A 24,874-nucleotide genomic window follows, 5' to 3' on the forward strand; every position below is an offset into this window, starting at 1 on the left:
TTGGCTATGAGTTCTACCATGCTAAAACATTAGTCACTGTCAAAAATTTTATTTTGCTAATTCTTCCGAATTTGACAACAGGATCTTCTTGACTTAGCTGAACGAATTGGCAAGGTAGACACGGGTTTGCCTGATGAAATTATTGCAAGACAAATGAAGACAGAAACTTATCAACCTCCTAATCACTTGGAAGATGCAACGTCTCAGGAACAAGAAATTGATCTTTGCGTGATATGTCAGGTTTGAATTCATGCACAATTGCTTATTTCCTAGGATACTGGTTCATTCCTGTTTTGTTATGCTATTAATTGGAATACGTGTATACATCATTTCACAGGATGAATATAAGATCCAAGAATCAATTGGAATTCTTCAATGCGGACATCGATACCACACAGATTGTATAACCACATGGTTACATGAGAAAAATGAGTGTCCCATCTGCAAATCAAAAGCATTGAATATAGAATAGAAGTGCCACCAAAATCACTTGATTCATTGTTCCTACGACCACACTTCCTACATGGAACATTTACAGAGTTGTATAGAAATTCGGAAAATTACATTGTTGCTATTTTTTCGTTTTCTTCATATAGATATTTTGAATTTCCTCTTGTTCAAGTCTACTGTAAAAGTATTGTTTATATGGTTTAAACAAAAATGTTTTTTTACCATTTTTATTTCCGGAAGAAAAGATAAAAATGAAGAATATTCAAAATGCTAAATCAAAGAGGCTATTAATGCATATATCTTTTCCTTTATGATGATCAAGGCTAGTAAGTGTTAGCTAAAATTATTAGAAACTATACGTTTGTTCTTATTTATTCTTATTTAATTACTATTTTTATGAATTTGGAGTTTTATATATATTACATTCAATACGAAAAACGTGAATTAGAAGGAGTATGCTAGTATTCCCTTTTAGGACTCGCATTTATAATATAGAAATAGATGGATCGACAAAGAGTTTATCAAAACAATTAGATCGAGTTGAGTCAAGTTTTTCTAATATTTTTAAAATCTTATATCTATCTGAGTAGAATATATCTTTCTCTACCAAAAAAACTAAATTTCATTAGTTTTTTTTTTGTTATATTAAGCTCTTAAAAAAATTATAATTTCTGTTACTTTATCTTAATAGTAACAAATATTTACTTTTTTTTTAACATTTTCTATTTTTATAATTAAAGTTTAATTTTAATAACATTTTTTATTTTTTATAATTAAAGTTTAATTTTAATAGCGATCGAAGTTCTGAAAGAGGAGCAAAAGAAATCAAACTAATCATGTTAGTAGAGATTTTTTGACTGTTATAAACTCATCGTCTATAAGCTCTTAGAATTTATTTTTCAAACTATACAATTTTACTTTTCAAGTACAATTTCTTTTTGAAACAAAAACTAAATTCCTTAAATATATTTTTTTTTTAATTTTTCAAGTTATTTACTTATAAAATCCTATTTGTTGAGGTACGAATCCTTAATATTTTTGTTTATAGATTTGAATATTTATTTATAATAAATTACTTTATTAAAAAATTTATATTTTTTTATAAAATTGTGTGAATATAAATTAAAAAAAAATATATTAAAGAAAATAATTTAAATATATTTTAATTATAGTTATACAAAATTATCATAATAAAATATTATAATTATGGTTGTTTTTCGTAAAATTAATTTTGATAAATATATAGTTATTTTGTTAAAATAATTTATGTAATATTTTTGTGTGTGTGATAAGTTAGAAAAATAAAATAAAATAATAATATGATTTTAGGTGGAAACATTTGAAAACATTTTTAATGTAAAGTTAAAAATTAGTAATATGAATGTAAAATATTTAGATTTATTTATAAAAAAAATATTTATAGAAAATATTAAAAAGGTATATAATTTTTTTTAAAGTTTTAATTACAAAAATTATAGAAATTAAAAATATAGCAAAATATAAAATTTCTTAACAGAATTTTATAAAAAACTTAAAATACAATGGGTATCAAATTCAAAAATTTAAATTTAAATTCAAATTAAAATTAAATAATTATTTGTTGAAGTTATTAGTTATTCAAATTAAAGTTAATAATTAGAAAAAGTAAATTACTTTGTACTAAAACTTTTAGTTTTTTCAAAAAAGGATAGTAATAAATGTCTAGTAAACAAAGAATGTGATAAATTAAGGAAATTGATTTGAATTAAGTTTGGTAAATTATATTTTATTTTGTTTTTTTAACTTATTAAAAAAGTTATTATGATAATTTTTCTGTTATGATAATTAATATATTTAAATTATCATATTTATTGTAACATCCCATTTAATAGTTTTCCATACTATCAAACAAAACATTATTTTACGGTCAAGCATAGCAGATAGTAAGGGCAAACAAAGCACGCGTGGAATAAACATCTCTAGTACAGTACTCCACATGTAAACATCTAGGAACTCATATACATCAGATAAAAGCGGCTAGAGAGGATCCTAGACTACACCCAAAACCTCGAAATAAAACAGTAAAGGTCTAACTACAGTAGCACTCCTTGCCAATTCTTCAACTTCTGCTCATGAGGAAGCGTCTCCATCAGGTTTCAGTTCTGCTCCCACCAAACATAGGTGATCATTGCAAAGGGGTATTATGCAAAAAGCAAACACACGACAAGAAGGGTAAGCTAACTGAAGAAGCAAAACATTAACACACTTCACAATAAAAGATGTCATTCAATAAAAGATGTCATTTATAGCAGGTAATTCAATCATAAATTCTAGACTCTACATCCGGATTGTGTAAGTGACGTTGGAGCTCTTGGTGGCTTGCACCTGTAACGGCTTCTAGACTCTGCAGAGTCTGGACACATGGAGTATTCACCCGACCGTTCCCAGGGTAAGTCCCCTCCACGTCTAAGACTTGATCGAGTCTGACGATGAGGACCTCCTGCTACTCCTCACGACATAATCCATTCTACTCTACCTGAGCTTGAATGATTACTGGAGTTTCAGGATACCAACCATTATAGATTCCTTACGTCCTTACACACACTACAAATTACTATTTGAATTTCCCTTGAAATTCCATCCAAATTCCATTTCTTCTTACGTGCATTCATCCAATTAAATCATTCTATACATCAAAGGTAACATTTCAATCATACAGAGTCTAATTTACACAAAAATGCTTTAAAACACATACTTGTACCAAAGAAAACAGATTTAGAAACATTACTACTGCAGTGCCTCTCGCTCAAGCTAGAAAGTCTAGCCTAGGCGAGAGGTTATCTCGCTCAGGCGAGCCAGTCTCGCCTAGGCGAGACACCAACAGTGGCAAAATAGAAAACTGGGCGAACCCTCGCTCAGGCTAGGCTGGTTCGCTCAGGCGAGTCCAACTCGCCTAGGCGAGGCTTCGTGCAGGAACAGAGGTGCGTTTTCCTGGTATTTTCGCTCAGGCGAGCGGTACTTGCCTAGGCGAAAATATCAGGTCACGAACTTGTTCCTTCATGCAGCAAGCCAGTTTCCCTTTAGCACCAATCAAATACTCATCAATTCACACAAATTTCAAACACCAAATCCATAAATCAAACATGCAATTCAAGCTTTTTCACGGATTTTCTAGAAACCTTAAAGAGAGGGTTAGCTTCCCTTACCTTCCCACAACCAAGCCCAAGCAAGATCAGCTCTCAATAGAAGAATGGTACCACTTCAACACTTAAGGAGCTGAAAGGGAATGCTAGACATGAGTTGATTCCCAAAATTTGACCTAACCACTTAAAGACCCTAAAATCAGAAAGAAGAAAGGTGAACCGAGGAAATTGAAATTCGACTTACGCGTAAGGATGGATCGAACGGCTTGGGGAGGGGTTCTGTGGTGATCTCAGGTGATGTTGCTGTTGCTGAAAGAATGAAAACAAGGTTTAGGAACTGAATTTGGAAATCTGGACTTCCTTGGTGGTTAGAGAGAAGAAGGAGAATTGTGCAGAAGAGGGGTGTAGGTGAGTGGAGCGTATTGTCCTTGTGTGTTGGCAGAGAGTGTTATTAGAAAAGGGGGAAAATAAAATAAATAAAGAAAAAGGGTCCTCACATTTATTATAACGACTTTTCAATTTTTTTATTCTCATTTAATTTATAAATATTAAATTAATTATATTTTTTAAATTTATAATCACAAAAGTTTATAAACAATTATAGATTTTTAATAAAATAATTTATTGTAAATAAATATATAAATTTATAAAGCTAGAAAAAAATGTTGCGACATAATTTCAGTCACAAATAATTTGCAAAACTAAAAAGAGCATAATGGAATTTACTTTTTCGCAAAAAAAAAATACTTAACAGTAAAAGAATATAATTTACAAAAAATAAAATAAAATAATCTTTTAGATCAATAAAATTCAAAAATAGTTATATCAGTAAAATAAAAAGTCACATCTTAAAATCATTAACCAGGATTTGGACTAGCATATGTTGTTGTGCCTAAACGATTGTTCCTTACAATCACATTGTCAAGTCCTTCTTCAAAAACTAGAATAAGAGCAACTCTCAGACCATACAACAAATAAAACTCTAATAATAGCTTTAGGGTTTTTCGAGGCCTTAATAATAGCTTTAGGGTCTACAACCACAATACCTATCCCTGTGGGAAGGGAAAGGGCCTTGGGAGAGCCAGGTATGTATGCATTAGCATTGATAAAATAAGCCAAATGCACTAAAAATGTTGCTACTGCATGCTTCAATATTAATTTAGAGAGATTTAACCTTCTACTTTAAATAAATAAAAAATAAGCCGCACCACTAATCGTAGCATGCAGCACGTTTCAATTACAACAACTACAAAGGAAACAGTTGAACTAAATCAACTTAACGAATGTATAAAAGATAACAGCAGTCAAGCAAAATATGTGAGGACGAATGTAGAAAGGATCGAATGTGGTTTGCCACAAGCATGGCAGAAGTTGGAAAAAAAATTTAGGAGTACTATATTATATTTGTTATATATAATTTGTTTTCATTAGAAAAAAAACTCTTCATTCTTTCTCTTCATTTCTTCTTCTTAAACACATAATAATAGAATTCAAAAAAAATATGACTACCATTCACTATTATATCATGATATCAAACCATGAATACTATTTTGATAAGCACTTCTACCTCATCAATTTGATTTGATGGGTATTATTAAATTTGAGGAAGTTTTTTTTTTTGGATCACATTCTAATGAATTTTTAAATTCATTATATGTAACTCTAGAAACTTTCGATATTTGTTTTTCATTGTTTTGAATTCTTGGTTCTCATAAAATTTCTAGAGTTGAGTTAAAGTAGATGTATTTTTTTTCATCTTTATCACAAACCTTCTCTTTAAGAAAAGAATAAATTATTTTACTCTTTATTATAATATTTCTAATATAAATTTATCACCTCTCACCTATTTAGAAAAAAAGATTAAATTTATATTCACAAATCACAATTATAACAATTGAAAACCTAACAAAACTAATTAAATAAACAACCTTTTATAAATTCAAAACTTTAAAGAAAAATTTACCATAGACAACGAAAATCACAAAAAGTCCTAAATTTCATAATTAAGAGTTACAATAATTTGAGAAAAATTATAATTAGGATTCATACCATTTCATAAAAGAATCCCTAAAATCATAAGTAGGGTTTATATTAATTTGAAAGAAACTTAATTTGGAAGAAACATCCTAAAAAGAATCATAAATCTAACATACATAAATCATAATAAGATATCCACCTTGATCTATGAGAGATCATGCGAGAATGTATACTTAAATTTCAATCTATGTGTTCCTCAATCTCAATTCATTTCTTTGTATTTATTTTTTCTCACACACTTTTATGATAATTTACACGGTGAAAAAAATCTTATAGTCAAAAGAAAAGACTTTAATCTCTTTTATAAATCAATGTGTCTATTAAATTTTTATTTTATCTTTTAATATAATTTTTCATAATATAAACTTAATATAAATAATATATAAATATAATTTAAAAAAATATATAAATATATATAAAAAATAAATTTCAAAAATTTTAGGGAGCCGTGACTTTCTTGTCACACTATATAATTCGTCCCTGACCACAAGTTATAACTAGCAGCTAAGATCCTCCTTCAGAGAGACATCATTAATGTATTATGCATTCACAGAAATGAAATGAATTTAGCTTAAATTATTTTGTAATTTTCATGTAATAATACTTCATTATAAAAAGTTACTATAAGAGATCTTAAGATTCATGATTTTCATGATAGTAATGAGTTTTCGTTTACTTGGAATCAAAAAGGTAATATCTGCAGCGAATCAAGCATCTTCACAAGCAGTTGATGCACAAAAGGACTATCTTGCGGTGTATGTGGGAGAGAAAATGAAGAGATTTATGATTCCTGTATCATACTTGAACAAACCTTCCTTCCAAGACTTGTTGAGTAAAGTCGAGGAAGAGTTTGGATATGATCATGGTTGGCCTCACAATTCCTTGTAGTGAAGAAATCTTCTATCATATAACTTCCTGCTTGGATGGACAATAGATGTCATTACTTTAGGAGACTAACATAGATTGGTGGAGACATTTTTGTACAATAGGCGTCTTCTTAACTTGTAAAGATCTCCCTTTTGTGAGAAAGAATGATGTGCAATGAAAGTGAACTCAACTATTCAAGTAGCTACTCATTATTTTTAGTTTACCAATTTCAATCTTCGCTTCTTCTGTATGAACAAGGTTAAGTCCAGTTCTAAAACTAGACTCTATTCTGTGAAATGTCAATGCGGGAATAGACCACATGATTCCTAGAATGGTAGAGTGAAAAAATTTCACTTGGACCAAAGAGGAAACAAATTTAATTGGGTAGTTTAGTTTATTAATAAAAATATATGTAGCAAAGCAAAATTTTGAGAAGCTAGGGCCTTAACAAAAGAGGTTGGTTCTCTGCTCAAATAGGCATGGTTGCAACATAAAATTTGACTTATCTTCAAGGTTTATTTTTTTTTCTTCAATTAACTTGGCCTACTCTGTAACAGTAGCTTTACTTTATACCACCATGAATGGTATGAATCATTATCTATAACACTGTCCGGAGAAGTCAAAGAACGAGTTATTTTCAATAATATATCGAGGGACTAAGGATCACATGTTGTCTCACAGATCTCTCTAAAGGATTAGGATGCTCACTGGTGGTTCATATTCACCTTTCGAGATTGTGGCCAACAACTTACGCACCTGAGAATTTGTTGTTTTTTCATCCATTGTGATCGATATAGCTTATCCAATAGTGGACACATGCTTTGCCAAATAATTAAGATGACAGTTGCATTGATATAGAATGTACCAATAATATTAGTGACAGATAGCAACCAGTAAATCTTAAGCAGACCAGATTGGAGGCTTTTTTGTATTTTTGGGTCATTTTGACCAACAATTTATAAATATGGGTCGGTTGAATTTTTTTTTGTAAAACTGGATCATGTCATCAGGGGAGAGGCAACATTAAAGGTGAAGTCGTCCTCCCAAAAGCCGGTTTCCTTTTTCTTCAAAAAAAAAACGAAGTCATTGACAGGAGATCCGTTTATGCAAATATTGCCCTGAAGTCGTCAGGTAGGAGGTCGGTTTCAGTTTTTTTTTCATCATTGAAGTTTTATTTTATCTTTTAAAAATTTTCGGTTTTCAATTTTTTTTAACCTTTTAGATTTGATAATTTTTTTTACAGAATTTTGTTAAGAGTAGTTATTATATTTAATTTGTTTGGAATTAATTTTTTTATTGGTACAATAAATTCATTTTAAAAAATACATTACATAATAGAAATAACATAATAAAAATTCGCACCCTAAAAATACATAATCAAAATGATATAATAAAAATGACATAATAAAAATAACATAATAAAAATTATATAATAAAAATGAACTAGAAAATTGGATAAAGCAATAAATTACTGACGATAGGGACAGTTGCCCCTATGATGTCCTTCATTTCTACAATATGCACATTTGCTTCGTCTGTTTGGATTTGGTTCATCCATCTCATTATGGATTCTATTAGTTGGTGGTCTTCCCCTTACCCTACGACGCATATTTGGGTCTGGAATGAAATTTGGTTCGGTGTATATGGACCAATATTCTTTATTCCTAACCGGATGAAATTGTATTTCATATGCTTTGTTGATGTTGTAGAGGCTATAAACTAGATGGATGTATGAGGTTAGGTCTATATGCGAGAAAGAGCAAACAACTATTACGTGATGACAAGGCACTCGAAGAGCTTGAAAACGACCACAATCACACCACCAATCATTTAGTTTAACTGTAAAAGACATTGGTAGGCGGTGATCATGTGGAGAAAACATCTCTTGAACTTGAAATTCATTATTTTCTCTTGAGTATCAACGCACTTGACACATTCACTAGTGCATATTTGACATTTTACTTCGCCTTATAGGCCTCGGTTGCCGCTGAACCGAAGCCTATAAGGAGGCGGTGGCATTTTTGCAATTTTCGTCCAACTTTTGGCCCCGGTTGCAACAGAATCGAAGCATATAAGGCAACGTCAATATTCAAATTTTCAAAAATGTCATCAGCATCAGGCTTTTGGCCTCGGGTCTTTAAGGACCGAAGCAATAAATGGGACTTTTGGCCCTGGTTACAACAGAACCGAAGCATATAAGACAACGTCAGTTTTCAAATTTTCAAAAATGCCATCAACATCAGGCTTTTGGCCTCGGGTCTTTAAGGACCGAGGCAATAAATGGGCTTTTGGCCTCGGTTATTAATTGAACCGAGGCCATAAGGGCTGTTAAAATTCCCAATTCGCGAGCCCTAGCTACTATTCATCGTCTCCCCCAACTCTCTTCTCTTTGCGCGGATTTCTTCACTCTGCCACCACCACTACACTCTGCCTCTGTCGCCGACCAGCATCCTCCATTAATAATCGTGCGTCGTTGCCTCCGTCGCGCTATTCAGGTTCATCGACTGCAAATCACCTCCCGCCGCGGGTGAGTTCGAAATCGCTTGGTTAATCTCATCATTAGTAGCCTTTGATGCGGTATTTACATTGGTATCACCCTTCTCCTCAGATTCCGATGAAGAAACACCTGGTAAATTCGAAACCGAGTGTTGAGCTTGCAGAACTTCCGATTGTTCTGGATCCAGTATCTGATCTTGTAGAGGAGGTTTTTCTGGCTTAACCTCTCCTTGTTGGATTTGTGTTGTGTTTCAATGGGAGCCATGGATGGAGGTGCACTGGGTGGTGCAGGAGGACACACAAAGGGTGTGTGAAGTGGAGTACACAGAGGAAGTAGTCCATGGGCAGCCCACCATACAGTTGCGGCGGCAACTGTAACATCCCGCCAGGATATTACTGATTTGTAAATAAATAAAAGAATTAAATTAAAACCACGTACTTTTAATAATACTTCATTTTCCCAAAACGGCGGGAAAATTTAAAAACTTTATTAAACCATCAAATAAAGTCTACGAATACCAAAACAATACGTCATAAAATTACCCATCAGGGTTTACAACTGTTTTCAAAGGCAATAAAGAAACATAAGCATTTTCCCCACATCTAATCCCTCTCCGCGGCTAAGCGTCACCTGAGCCACCTGCATTAACAGAATCTGCTCCCGTGTACCGCGTACACGATCATCGCCACACACACGCAGATAGGGTGAGCTTAACAATTAAATCACATGAATAAAGTTGCAGAAACATAAGCATATCAACACAAGATAGCGTACATAACATAAACATATCACATTACCCAGTTCTTTAATTCCTACCATCTGACCCCCAATCAGATTATTCGTGTTCTACAACGTCTAAGGATTTCTTCAAGGTGACTTGCTGCCATACCTATCGGCCACAACCGATAGAGCACATGCGGGAAAACATGCTACGGATCATACACCGCAACGCCAGGTAGAGTTCCCATATGCGAACATAGTCCGTATCGTCCCAAGACTACCAAACTCGTCAGCCAACAACTGAGGAGGGCAATCTATCCGGACCCATCCGTACTGGCCACAACCAGCACACTCACACCGGCAACACTCGCCAACCCGAGCCACAACTCAAGGGTTCCTCGTGTTCATCCGCCATCCCGAGCCACAACTCCAGAGATGCTATTCCGAGCCACAACTCAAGGAATACCACGTGCTTAACCCCTATCCCGAACCACAACTCAAGGGATACGTTCCGAGCCACAACTCCAGGAACAACAACAATCTCACCCTTAAAGCATCATTAGACGCACCGTAGATCACAAATTCATAAACAAAACTCAAAGCTGCAGCAGTATAAATCGCCTGGCGAGGGACACGTGCCGCCAGGCGCACAACGCTTTTTAAATCGTTCTCGCAACAGCAACCGCCTGGCGGAACTGCCTTTGCCGCTAGGCGCACCAAGCACTAAGACCCCTCTGTGATTTTGCTACCGCCTAGCGGTCCAGATCCCACCGCCAGGCGTCATGACAGTACAACATACTCTAGTTTTACTATTCAAGTTTAACACAGTTTCTATCATATCTCTATTTGATCTATTCCCGAATTATTACTTAAATGGTTACTAACAATGATAAGGTCCTCGACATCCTAACTTGGAAGCAGCACCCATTCAGTTCTAACATTAAACTCCTCCATTCTTAGCTTATTAGTACTCCTAAATTCATTACACCTAAGTTATTGCCAAGTCCACTTTGCTGTTTGAGCTCTCATTCCCGATAATTGGTCAATTCTTTAATCCCCTCCTCCCTCAACTATTTCACTATTCAGAATCACTATTACCCGACAACAAGGGAGGCCCCTATAATTTAATATCTCTCCTTCCTAAAGCAATTCAACCCCCTCTTGAAACTCATGCACGACTCCCTCGTCAACCTTCCCAAACATCACTAAAACTTTCCCCCGGTTGATTCCAACCCAGTACAGCAGAATCCATCCTCAGCGCATAACACCTCAACTTGCAGTATCTTTGCTACTGCGCGAGCGCCTGGGGGCCAACCCACCTGCCGCCAGGCGGTGCTTGCCATCTGGGTATTTCCCAGATTCTTCCCGCATCCAAAACCCCACCATTTCTCCACCTCTGTGATTTCCCACTTCACGTAATCCAGTCCAAGTACAATCACGACGACTCCATATTTTAATTATACTAATCCTTATCCCTATATCCAATTCACCACAATTCAGTTCAATAGCAATCCAAGATAACACCTTCAACCCTAAGCGTACATACACTGTTCCATTCAATTAAGCCCCTAATTAGGTGTCCATGCCTACTATTAGTTAACATTATCACCCTTTACGGTTCCCCACTGACTTTTGCCCTGATTACATTTAGTCCAGAACCTCAGAAAAACCCAAAATCGGAGAAATGCCCCGCGCCGCCTGGCGATTCAACCAGCCCCGCCAGGCGCTTCATCCACAAACCCAGAAATTGAAACAACCCTAAGCGTCGCCTGGCGGCCGGGAGTGTGCCGCCAGGCGGTTCCCTTTCCAGAACCCCCAAAATAGTGTAGAACAGATGAGCGCCTGGCGGTGGTTCATCACCCGTCAGGTGGTTTCTAGGAATTTCCCAGAAACGCAGTATTCCAAGATTTAACAGTATACATGCACCATAAATTAACATACATCACATCACAATATTATTTGAAGCAAAAACAGCGGAGTCCAGCTCCCCTAACCTGGTTCTCCTTCGCTTAAGCTTGACAATTTGTAAGATTCCCCCTTGATCACCCACCTTCCTTGCTTCCTCACTATTCAGCAACGCAAAATCACACCAGAACCTCTCATACTCTCTCAGATTTTCGCTCTCTCTTTAGGTATAGTTTCCCAGCTTGTCAAACCTTAGCCCTTAACCTAATTTTCCTTTTTAAAGTGTGCCTAAAATAAGTGATTAATTACCAAAACGAAAATGGCATTGAATAAGACATAATGTGCCATTCAATCCCTCCCTATGGCTGCCCTTTCAGCTTCCTTTGGCTGCCCACTCACTTAGGTTTCCTTCCCACCTTTCCATATTCACGTCAAAACCAAAAATGCCAAAAATATAAAGTTTAATGTAAGTTCTCCAAGGCTCGAACCCACAACCATGTAATCACCAAGTCTATATCAAACCACTTAACCAATTCATATTTCTTGCTAGGAATCACAATTCAATTATCATAATATACAAAAACATGTTTTCATAGATTTAAATAATAAAATCATAACAGTAAAAGTTAGCATACATAGGACTCAAACCCAAGTCCTCTCGCACAATCAAAGTGCTCTCAACCACATGAGCTAACACTTTTCCACATCATACCAACCATAATTTAATGTCATAATTATTACCCCTCCTGTATTTATTAATTAATTATTTATTTAATTAATTAAATTCTACGGGTCTTACTGCAACGGTGGCTGCCGTAATAGCTGTCACACTCGGAGGAATGCACATGGGAGAATCTGCGGAAGTTTCTACATTTACCATATGGCTTCGGTTCTCATGGACCCAAGGCAGAAAAGGAACCCTATAGCTCTGGTTCATTAGAACCGAGGCATAAAAGGGACTCTATGGTCTCGGGTAATAACCGAGGCCAAAAGGGGTACCTTTTGGCTTCGTCCCAATATGCCTCGGTTCTAGACCCGAGGCAAAATGAGGAAAATAACTAGGGTAAAAAGCCCTTACTGCACTGGTGATTCTTGCTTGTTGTTGATTTTTTCAAATAATAGCATTAATTTCCTCGGGATATTGGTGGCCTGCTCATAATATGGAGTCTCCCTTAACCCCTCTCTCAACAAACCATGTAGCGGTCCTTTCAAATGTTGCCTTAATTAGAGCACAAATTGGTAATGAATGAGCTCTTTTTAAAATAGAATTCATACATTCTGCCAGGTTTGTTGTCATGTGTCTGAATCTACTACCCCCATCGTAGGCCTGAGTCCATTTTTGTAGTGGTATCCTATAGATCCAAGATGCCATTTCTGATGAATGTGATCTCAAAGCCGCCAATTTAGCATCCAATATGGGTTATTTCACCTCATAAGTTGTAAAAATGCAATTATATTAGTTAGTTTAATTATTCAATATGGTGAATGAAAGAAAAATTTTATTACCCATACTCTTTAACCAGTTTTTCAATTCGTGATTCTTGATTTTTTTGTTGAAATTTAAATCAATATGACATATGTAGTATATTGATTACAGTTCATTTGCTTCCCTTGTAGTTCTTCATATTGTAGGGTTGCCAATATGCCTTTCCCCATGTTTGTTATCAAGCAGAGGTTTGATTGTGGTGTAACGTGCTCCCTTAAGAGTTGAAAAAACCATATTAAGGTTTCCTTTGTTTCTCCTTCCACTATCGCGAAGGCCAAAGGGAATATATTATATGACCCATCTTGAGCTAGTGTTGTTAGTAATGTCCCTTGATATCTTTCTATGAGAAATGGGCCATCTACTTGGACAATTGGCTTGCAATAATTAAACCCTTGGATGCATGGTCCAAAAGACCAAAATACGCGTTCCATAATATAGCAAGAAGGGTGAGGTTTTACAAGTACAGAAGGTCCAGTATATTGAATTATTGTGCCGAGATTGCTTTCTTGTACAGCTTGATACCACCTGGGAAGTTCATTGTAAGACTCTTCCCAATCTCCAAACTCCTTCGCAAGCGCTTTTTGCTTACCATTCCAAGCTTTGTCATATGAAACTGAATATCCGAAACGATTTTTAATTTCAGCTACCAAACTTTTGATAGGTATGGAAGGATTTTCCTTTACAAAGTTCATCACAATATAACCAATTTGGTTGGAATCAAGATTGACGTGATCTGCAGGTTGCATGGTTGACAAACACGTATGTGATCCGTCAATCTTTCTAATTTCCCAATTTAAACTCCGTTTGCTATAAGCAGCCTGTAAACGCCACGGGCAACCTTTTTTTTAGTCGACACATCGACATATAAATTTTTCAGATTTGCTCTCAACAACCACAAATCTATAACCATTATCGATATGGTATTGCTTGATATATGACACTGTGGACTCTTTTGTGTCAAAAGACATGCCAATACATAGTGAATTTTCACTCACTGGATTTGAAGCTTCAACTGAGGCGTGACTTGATGAGCCACTATGATATGTTGTATGGATTGTATATTGGTTGGTAACCAACTCATCTTCATTGAAATCAAGCAAAATATCTGGAGATTGACTCAATTGATCGGCCATTTGTATGCAAATTTGGTGAAGAGTGCAACTTTGGTGAAGAGAATAATAATAATAAGGTAAGAAAAAATTGAATGAGTTGAAAGCAGTATAAATAAATCGAGAAACTTAATTCGTGTCCAGGCCACAACAACACATTTATTATCCGGTTTTAATGCACAGAAGCCGCTATAAATGCCAACAGTTTTGTAATAAATAACCTCATTTTAATGCACAGAAGCCGCCATTAATGGCAACGATTTTGTCTTAAAACTCGCGATTTCATTAATTAAACCACACGACTTCTTTAAATAGCCCACGACTTCATTAATTAAACCACGCGACTTCATTAAATAACCGAACGACTTCATTAAATTGAAACCGGTGCATGTTAGGACGACTTTGGTGCATTAAAATGAATCCGTTAGGCGGCCTGGCGACATCAATTGATTGTCATCCGTAGTAATGACGACTTCCAATTGGGTGTTGCCCGCAATAATGACGACTTCGCCCTCCCAAATCGCTGACACCATCACACTCGCATTTATTTTCTTTGACTGTGATGTCCTGCGCTACACTAAGAATTCGGGGTCAATAGTGGAATTCAGAGATTCCTCCTACTCCCTATGCCATGCACAGTTCAAAATTTGCATGCAATGGTGTAAATTAGTGGCAGCTTTTAAAGCTTTTTGTGAATGCACTGACAACCACATTGCACGAAAAAAATAATGCATTGCACGAAAAATAATGCATTGATGGACAACTGCATTGTGCATTCACGTGAATAAAATGTTAGCATTGGTACAAATAGTTTCAACTTGCGCCCATATTCATCACTTTGGTTTATGCATTGTGCTTGGATTGGCAGAAAATTGTTTCAAGTTGCGCGCAGTGGAAGAGTATTCAAAACTTCATCACTTCTTTCGTTGCTTCTACTTTCAAGGTTTAAGTATCATTCGGACACGCCTTGTATATTCCGGACATGGATGTGAACCACTTCCTCATCAGTTCTTTATTAGAAAGGTGGAGATAATAAACTCACACATTTCACTTCTCCCATGGAGAGACCACTGTGACACTAGAGGATGTAGCCATCCTCCTTGGCATGCCGATAGACGAAGATGTGGTCACTGGTCCCACTATAGTTCAAGACATATTCTCCACCTTCCATGAACATCTAGGTGTCATTCCACCACCAACGGTGATAAGAGGGAACTCAAATAGAGTATCTTGGTTAAACACTACTTTACAACAGCTTCCACCAAATGCAAACAATGATGTTATTGCTCAATATGCGAGAGCGTACATTCTCACATTGATTGGAAGCATTTTAATGCCATACACGTCTGCAACTAGGGTACATCTCATGTATCTAGTTAGGCTAGCTGACTTGAATGTAGTCAAGAATTATAGTTGGGGGTCTGCAGTTTTGGCCTGCCTATATCGTTGCCTAGATCATGACATTCCCCTATGCCAAGAAAAATATTGGTGGATGCATGATTTTGTTACAATGTTGGGCTTAGGAGAGGATTACTTCTATAACCCCACAACTTCAACCTTTAAATGATTAGGAGGTGGCTGATGGGGATAATTTCCCTGTCTGTAGAAGGTAAAAAGCTAACTTTTAAATTATTATTTTTCTTGTCATTTAACTAACTTGAAATTGCTACATTTTTTTAGGTGGATGAACGTAACGCATCGGATAAATCCAGCTTCAATTTCAGTTACTGAATTTTGATTGAGATTTGATCAAATACGTACAAGACATGTAATACGTAAGGTAATTCAAAGCTTTTTGTTTTTTAACATTTCAAACTAATATCTACAATTTTGTTTCAGTTCTTGTGGAGGCCTTACATTCAACACAAAGTTAGTCGATTGATTGTGGTTGACATCCCTTCGGTGTCCAGAGCAACAGTCCCAATAATTTGCTTCGCGACAGTAGAAATCCATTAGGCGGATATGGTCATGCATCAATTTGGTTTAAGACAAAACTTTCCGCCCGAGCCAGTTAACTTGGATCAAGTTCACAAGGATGACTTGAGGGAGAGAAATGACAGAGATTGGGTAGCACATCATCACCAGTGGATTGCAATTTGGAATGATCGACAAAATCGAATCATTCAAGGTACACCATTCAGTAGAAACGACCATTTGCATGATGAAACACCGTATATGCAGTGGTACATAAACACACTATTCGTTATATATCTCCATCGACAAAATCTTCCGACGATGAGGTTATTTATACTACAATGTTGTACATCTGTTTATCATACATACTTATTCATGGACATAACCATATTATTTATTTTGCAGTACGTTATGTCACAAGAACCTTCCCAGCCTGCTTCACAACCCTACACTAGCCATGTTGGGTCTTCTTCATATTTCATACATCATCCCCCACCCTTTTTCGGACAATCGCCTATGGGTCAAGGTCAAATGTTTGGACATTCACATCCTCAATTTGGCAACCCACCAAACACCTCATTCTAACATGTCCCTTCCTCATATGGTTTCTTCCCGCATCAGTCAAGTTATGGTGTTGGTCCATCACATATGTTTGACACCACAACTATGACACCACCATCTACCTATTATCCAGGATGTTCATCATCAATGCCATTCTATCCTCCGCCAATGCCTTTCCAATCACCACAAATAACGGTTCATCATCCGCAAAATGTCCAAAGTCATCAAGATGAAGAGGATGATGATGATGATGATGATGAACCACAACAACAACAACCACCAAGACGACCCAACAAAGCCAGAAGAAGACCAACATGTGAAACTCGAGGACATAGATGTATGTTTTATTATTTTCTAGTAACTAAATTATTGTATTTTATTTTTTAATGAATTTTAAAATATATTAATGTTTATTTTTATTTTTATTTCAATTTATATAATTTATTATTCAAAAAAAAACTTAAAATGAAGTCGCCATCTACATAGACGACTTCACCATTTATAACCAAAAAATTGGCCTCCTGCTTGACGACTTTGTTTTTTTTTTTAAAAATGAAACTAGCATGATGGAGGACGACTTCACCTTCAATGTCGTCCTCCATCCTAGCGACTTAACCCAGTTTTGCAAAAATAAATAAATTCAGAGACCATTTTTTACAAATTCGAGTAAAAAGGACCCCAAAATACAAAAAAAGCCTATTGAAAGCTATGAATAAGTTTTTGGAGGTAAGAAGAGAACCAATGTTCAATACATGATCATGATAAACTTTGGTCCACATTTTTTATGTACGAAAATTCTAATTCACACTACCCCACTTAATAGTCGTGAACATAATCAACTTTCAATTTTTCTTTCCGAATGAGGAGACATTGTGGCCTTCACTAGCGAATGAGGGACACTGTTATCTGAACTACTATCACATGCTACGCTGATTCATGAGACAATGCTCAAAGACAATACCATATGCCCTTGTCTATCAATTGGACCCATTACTTTGTTTCCTCCTTCACCAATGGTGTTTTTAGCCAATGGTTTTTCTACATTTCTTCTAGTTTATTCTCAAGACTTCTCTCAAAACAAAACAACCATGGGTTTTTGTTTACCTGGTATCAGAAAGGAACTATTTGCAACAAATCAAGCATCTTTAAAAGTGGTGGATGCACCAAAGGACTAACATATATTTGCATCACTTTTATACTGTGGTGATAAAAGACTAGTTTCTGTGAGATGATGAATCATGTCAAATCTTTGGAAGTTTACATAAGTGTCGCAGAATATATGACACTGTAACATCCCATTTAATTAATAAGCGTAATTAAAAGAGCGTCACACACAAATAATATAGCAGCGCAATCCTGGGATCTTAAACATAACCCCTACAGAACCTAGGCACACCACGATGCCAAAAGTATAACAGTTACAACATTCAACAGCAAACCCCAAAGGAAATTAAAAGAAGTAATCTAATACATGGGTCATAGCCCAGAAATAAAGCCCACAAAGAAACAGATCTAGTCCAAGCGGACTATGCAGCGGAAGCTCCATCACCCTGATTATTTCGGGAAGTTCTCACCTCTGCTCATATCAACAAGTTGATGATCATTGCAAAAGAAAAGACCACACCACAGAACATACAACCACAAATAGTAGGGTAAGCTAGAGCACAAAAATAATTTCATCATGCAATCAGATACACTTTCATAGTCAAAAGCATTCATATCACCCAAGGATGTTATGACTTTTCAAACCAATACACTAAGACTCGACTCGACTCATCCGGATACATATAACTTGGTCGGATTCAGCGGATGCTCGCACTTGTGGTGGATACCTCTGCTCACCCCCGAGCTTTGTGTTACAAGTGTTACATTGACTCATTTCCCCCACAGACAAGGTTAGCCCTTAATGAGTTTAAGGCCTTCTTCTACTCTCATCACAGGAGCCAGTCCGCTCTAAGTGAGACTAACTAACTCCTTAGAGTGTCAGGATGCAGTCCTTACCTTGAATCCTTACCAAGTTATATAGACGGGGCACCACCATGGACACCCACTAATAGGGGCTATGGAATTACGTCCCGATCACTGAAGCACGACCTTGAAGTCTCACCTTACGTACTGACCACTTACCAAACATATACAAACAGCCAAGTCATAGATACATATATCATGCATAGGAACTTCATACCAACATCCGTAACCAACCTTCATTTATCACATGTTGAATCAGTACCAACTCGTTATTACCAACCATGAGTAAAGTGCCTCTTCCCATACCAATACCATGCCACTAGATTACCAACCATCAATGTTCATCGTTGCTCATGCCAAATTTGTGACCACATATATATCCAACCTCTCATGTATAGTTCATATAAAGACCATGCCAAACTCACAATTCACCACATGTAAACCTCCCCTAATCATGTATACTCATCCCTATCATGCCATCATACAATGATCCAATCAATTACATGCCAAACATCCAAGAACAGGAAAGGAATGTAAAACTAAAACGCAGTCTCGTCCAGCCTCTTGCTCAGGCAGAGGAGTCTCGCTCAAGCGAGAGAGTCTCTCGCTCAGGCGAGGGTTCGAAATCTTGGAACAGTGGCCTTTGCGCTTTCTCGCTTAGGCGAGACCCTCCTCGCCTGGGCGAGACGCTCGCTCGCTCAAACTGAGCTGGTCGCCTGAGTCCTCGAGCGAAAAGACTTGGGCGAGCTCCGCTCATCTCGCCTATGTGAGACAAGCTCACTTGGGAGAGATTATCAGTCCTCCCCTACTATTCACCCGCATAACAGACCATAAACCAAGCCAAACAACACAATAATACATTTCACAAACTCATAGCAGTATACAGACCATCAAATCACACGAATATTACATAAGTAATCATGGACACCAACGATTTTGCAAAACCCTAACTTCCCGTACCTGGAAAAGGGTTGGCAAGGACCTTGACGTCACGACCACGAGCACAACAGCTCTAGGGAGGAACTACAGGGCTGAAATAAAAGTGGAACATAAACAGTAGATGGGATTAACAGGAAATCCTAACTGGGAAAACGAAAGATGGTTAAAGGGGGATTAGCATGAACTAGGAAGGAATACTTACGTTGAGCAAGAAGGAGCTTGAGCGGAACTTGACGGTGGTGAGGGATCAAATCCTAGCAGAGATGTTGATGGCTACAACTCAAGGTTCTGTGAAAGTGAGAGGAAAGTGAGAGTTAGGGCAGACTAAGGGTGGGTTTTATCTTTTGGGTCAGTCCTTAAGACCCACTCACAAGGGGCAACCCTTTAATTTAGGGCAGAAAGGAATAAAACAATTTTAATTGGCCTTACAACACGTTCATTGAACTTTCTTGTATCTAAGATAGATTTGTTAACATACAGTGATAAGGTTTTTAACAAATTATTGCTAGTCACCGGCAAGCCTCATCAACGACTTGATAAAATTTAAGCCTTAAGTTCCTTGCACAGTGCCTAATCTTCTTCGTAATTCTTTCTAGTTAATAGAATTTTACGTTCTTATTGGAATGAGTAGAGGTTCTTATAGTTCTACATAAGATACTACATCGATGTTCAATGCCATGCAATGAAGAATCTGTTGTTTTTGTTAGAAATATTTAACCCATGTGATGTGATAGCATTTTATATTGAAGGTTACACATTTTTTGGGACCTTAATCATCACTAGACGATAGGCCAATGGATTTTACATTACTAACACTTTAAGACCGGTAGTTAATGAAAGCCACCAAGAGCCAAATTTCTGAGGCAGCGTTGTAAGTAGCCACCAACCTCACAAGATTTACTAAATCCTTCTATACGTTTTTGTTTCAGTCTTAAGGTTTATAGTGTGCTATCAATAATTCAGTTTGAGGTAACTCGATTCTTGTGCATGTATTGGAAAATTTATGTTCAAAAGATTGCTGAATGGAATCATGAAATTATCACGTTATGTTCAAAAGTTCTCTTTATTCTTTTAAAACTATTTAACTGTCATGGATGAGTACCACATTATTTAATTGTAAAAGCACATTGCTTTGGTAGTTTATATTCCTTACCAGTTCTCAGTGTTGTGAGGGAGTTATTCCCATACAATTTTATGCTAACTTTGCCTAATTATTGTTAGAATAATAGTTAGAAAACAAGGATATGTGAGTTAGTATTAGAAGATGAAAGGGTTAAAGTTAGTATTTATATTGCATGTTTCAGAGTTTGCTTCTTTAAATGTTTATATTTGTTACACTATAGGTTTTAGAGTGTACATTTCTAATTAAAATACATATTTATATTGCATGTTTCAGAGTACCCATTTATACAACAAATTTTGTGTTTTGAAAATCATTTGTAGTATTTTCTAACAATTTTTGTTAGTTTTCCTTAACTAATATTGTAATTGAATTTAAATTTTAATGTGTATATTTATTATACTTTCATATAAATTTGGTTATTTATATTTAACTTGTTAATTAAATGAGTGTTATATATATATATTTTTGTATAACTAAATATAGATAAACAAATACAGTCGATGAAAATAATTGTGGTTGAAAAAATATATATGAATGTACAAATGTTAAATGAGTAGAAAAATAATATTAATAATTTAAAAATCTATAGTACTTTATAAAGGTTCAAAACCTATGATAATTTATAGAAGTTCTGAAAGTGAAAGTAATTATTTTACGGAGGTTCTGAAACTCATGTATGTTATGAAAATTTCAAAACAAACGATAGTTAACCGGAGTTCTAAACTTGTTGAACTTATCAAAGGTTTTAAAACCCGTGTTAAATACAAGAAGATAAGAAAATTCAACTATTGATTGACATTTTTTGGGGTTCATAAAAATCTTGACGAACACATTTCCCAAAGATGGTTTAACGGAAGAAATTGAAATTCCAAGTAAATAATTTAGTAGAGGTTTTAATTATGGGTAATGTAAAATCAAACCTATATTAAAACCAATTTTTTCTTGTATCGAATGACTAAGACGTGGCAAAAAAAAAAATAAACAAAAACAATAATAATAATAATAATAATAAATTGAAAATATTAGGAACTAACTTATATGTGACGTGTATCAAGACAACGTTAACTTAATTAAATCATTTTGTCAAATACAATGACATAATCCAACGAAATAAAAACTAGGAAACCTAATAGAATATTTCCTACGAATAAGTGGAAAGTCTCTTTAGTGTTGCTTTTATGCATAAGCAAATTTGGAACAATTTTTTCTTACTTTTGCTAATATTATCATTTAATTGTTCTCCGATTATTAGGATTTTATTGTCGATGTATTTTCTATTTATTTATTATATTAGATTTCAATCCAACATAAATTTTGTCTACAAATTATTATCATTAAATAACTATCTGTTAAATACTAATAAATTGAAAATACTACGAACTAATTGATATGTTATGATGCACCGATACTTCAACTTGAGTCACGTATGTATTCATGTTTGACATGTATCCGTATCCGATACTCTATGATACCTTATTGATACTTATCAATAGAGTATCTAATTTACAAAGTCGTAGTACAAGAAAATCTTTGAATAATAATCAATTTTAGTAACAAAAATAATTAGTTACTATATAGAGACCAATTTAAGTATCAATTTAAAAACTAAAAATTATTGGCAACTAAAATAGTTCCAAAAAATTATAATTAGTCTTTAAATTGATTATTAAAATAATATTTATTATGAATTGATTTTTAAATTAGTAACTAACATCAATTACCAAGATTTTGACTACCAAAATAATTAGTCACTAACATTAGTTACAAAGATTTTCACTACCAAAATAATTAGTCTATAAATTGGTCTCTAATTAGGAAATTGGTCTCTAATATATTTTTGGTTACTAAAATTGGTCATAATTTAAGAGTTTTCCTACAATGGTACTCATATGATGGCAAAAATTTATATTTGTTATGTTGATAACTTTAGTACATATAATTTTAATTTGGATTAACACAATAACAATCATATATTTATTATATTTTTAAGAATTATTGTACCAATTTTTCAATATTCATATATAACGTATCTATCACGTATCGTATCCTATTATTTTCAAAATAAACATATCGACGTATCGGATACGCGATACACGTATCGTATTTGTGCATCATAGTTGATATGTAGCGTGTATTAACATGACATTAACGTTAATCTATAAACAATGACCTAATTAAATTATTTTGACAAATATGATTACATAATTAAAGGAAATAAAAACTAGTAACCTAATAGAAATATTACCTACGAATAAGAGGATAAAAAAGAATTTTAGCCTCCATCAAAATGTATGTAAAATGTCTCTTTAGTGTTGCTTTTATACATAAGCAAATTTGGAACAATTTTTGCTAATATTATCCTTTAATTGTTCTCCTATTAATTAGGATTTTGTTTTCGATGTCTTTTTTATTTATTTACGATATTATAGATTTCAATCAACACAAATTTAGTCCACACATTATTATTATTATTATTATTATTATTATTATTATTATTATTATTATTATTATTAGATAACTATAAGTTAAATGCTACTAATAAATTGAAAATACTTTGAATTAACTAATATGTGATGTGTATTAACACAGCGTTAACGTTAATTTAATAAAAATAATATAATTAGATCATTTTGATAAATACGATGACATAATTGAACGAAATAATAAATAAGAACCTAATAGAATATTTCCTAAAAATAAGAGGATTAAAAAAGAATTTTATCGTCTATCAAAATGTATGTAAAAAGTATCTTTAGTGTTGCTTTTATACATAAGCAAATTTAGAACAATTTTTTCTTATTTTTGCTACTATTAGCTTTTGATTGTTCTCCGATTAATTAGGATTTTGTTTTCGATGTCTTTTCTATTTATTTATGATATTAGATTTCAATCCAACATAAATTTAGTCTACACATTATTATTATTAAATAACAGTTAAATACTACTAACTCCCTCTATTTTGTTATTCATATTAAAAAAAATTAAACCAAAATATGATCACTTAAAACTGTCACATGATTTATTTTTAAACATATCAGATTTTGTAAAACTGTAATCAATGATCATTGATGATTTAATGAGTAAGCATTAATACTTAAATTGATGATTATTTATTTTTCATATTTTCTTATAAAATAAACCATTCCGTTTAATACGTATCATAGAGTCGATAAACACAAACAAGATCAAGTACTTACAGTTTACAGTTTATTCATATACACCTGTGCTCATTAGCCAATCCCAACAGGATCTGGAAGAGATTAAAGTAACTTACATTTTAAGATGCAGGCAAAAAAGTCTGAAATTAATTAAGAAACTTTAATACTTACACGTCTAAATTAAATTAAAACGTCTAAAAAAATAATACGCTTTACTCAATTTATAAGGGAATAAGTTGGGACTTGCGTCACATTTACAAGTTAATTAACTAGTAAGAAGAACAAATTAACTTGTGTAATTAAACCTACTACTTGAATTTTGTCTTGTTATTCTTCGGCTTGGCGATGGCGTACACTGTTAGACTTGATTAATTACTATATCGAATAAAAGATCATTCTGCTATATACTTATGTATAAAAGATAGGAAAATGATACCCTGACTCCATATTCTAACCCCTTATTTGCCTCCATGATGTGGCATGCATAGGTGGATTTTATTTTTTAAATTAAAATTAATTTTATTAAACCATTTTACATTCAAACGTGGCTTTTAGTGGAGGAGTTGAACAAATTCTCTTTTCTCCCGCACACTCACTCGAAGAGAAACTTCTCACCCCCTTCTCTCCGCACAGTCGCCGTTTGTCTTCTCACCGGTAAGGAGTGGTTCTAGATGGCGAAGGGTTTTCTAGTCGAAAATTTGAACATTTTTCCTTTCTCCCCCGCACTCACTGGTAGTTTCTCTTCTCACCCCCTTCTGTCGTCGCAGTCGTAGTTTCTCTTGTCACAAGCAACGACAACGATTTTTGGAGTGGTTCGTCTGGCGAAGGAAGATAGCAGAAGACGTTGAGCACAAAAGATAGCACAGTGTGGCGGAATCTCTGTGGCGGCTAAACCTTGAAAGGCTTAGGGTTTGCGGACGATGGGGTTTGTTGACAACGGGATTTGTTCATGACGGGGCTTTATTGACGACGGGCGTTTGCTATGAAAGGGAGGGCGTTTGCTGTGAAAGGGAGTTGT

The 24,874-nt window shown here is 34.6% G+C and overlaps 2 pseudogenes; one reads left to right on the forward strand and one right to left on the reverse strand.

The window, feature by feature from the left end:
* Window positions 1-6,269: 6,269 nt before the first annotated feature.
* LOC146881800 (indole-3-acetic acid-induced protein ARG7-like) lies at window positions 6,270-6,639 on the forward strand (annotated as a pseudogene).
* A 2,418-nt stretch (window positions 6,640-9,057) lies between these two features.
* LOC146881801 (uncharacterized) lies at window positions 9,058-13,776 on the reverse strand (annotated as a pseudogene).
* Window positions 13,777-24,874: the final 11,098 nt, after the last annotated feature.

Source organism: Vigna unguiculata, chromosome 11, assembly GCF_037176805.1.
Source record: "Vigna unguiculata cultivar grain cowpea cultivar isolate G323 ecotype 2 chromosome 11, ASM3717680v1, whole genome shotgun sequence".
Taxonomy (NCBI): Eukaryota; Viridiplantae; Streptophyta; class Magnoliopsida; order Fabales; family Fabaceae; genus Vigna; species Vigna unguiculata.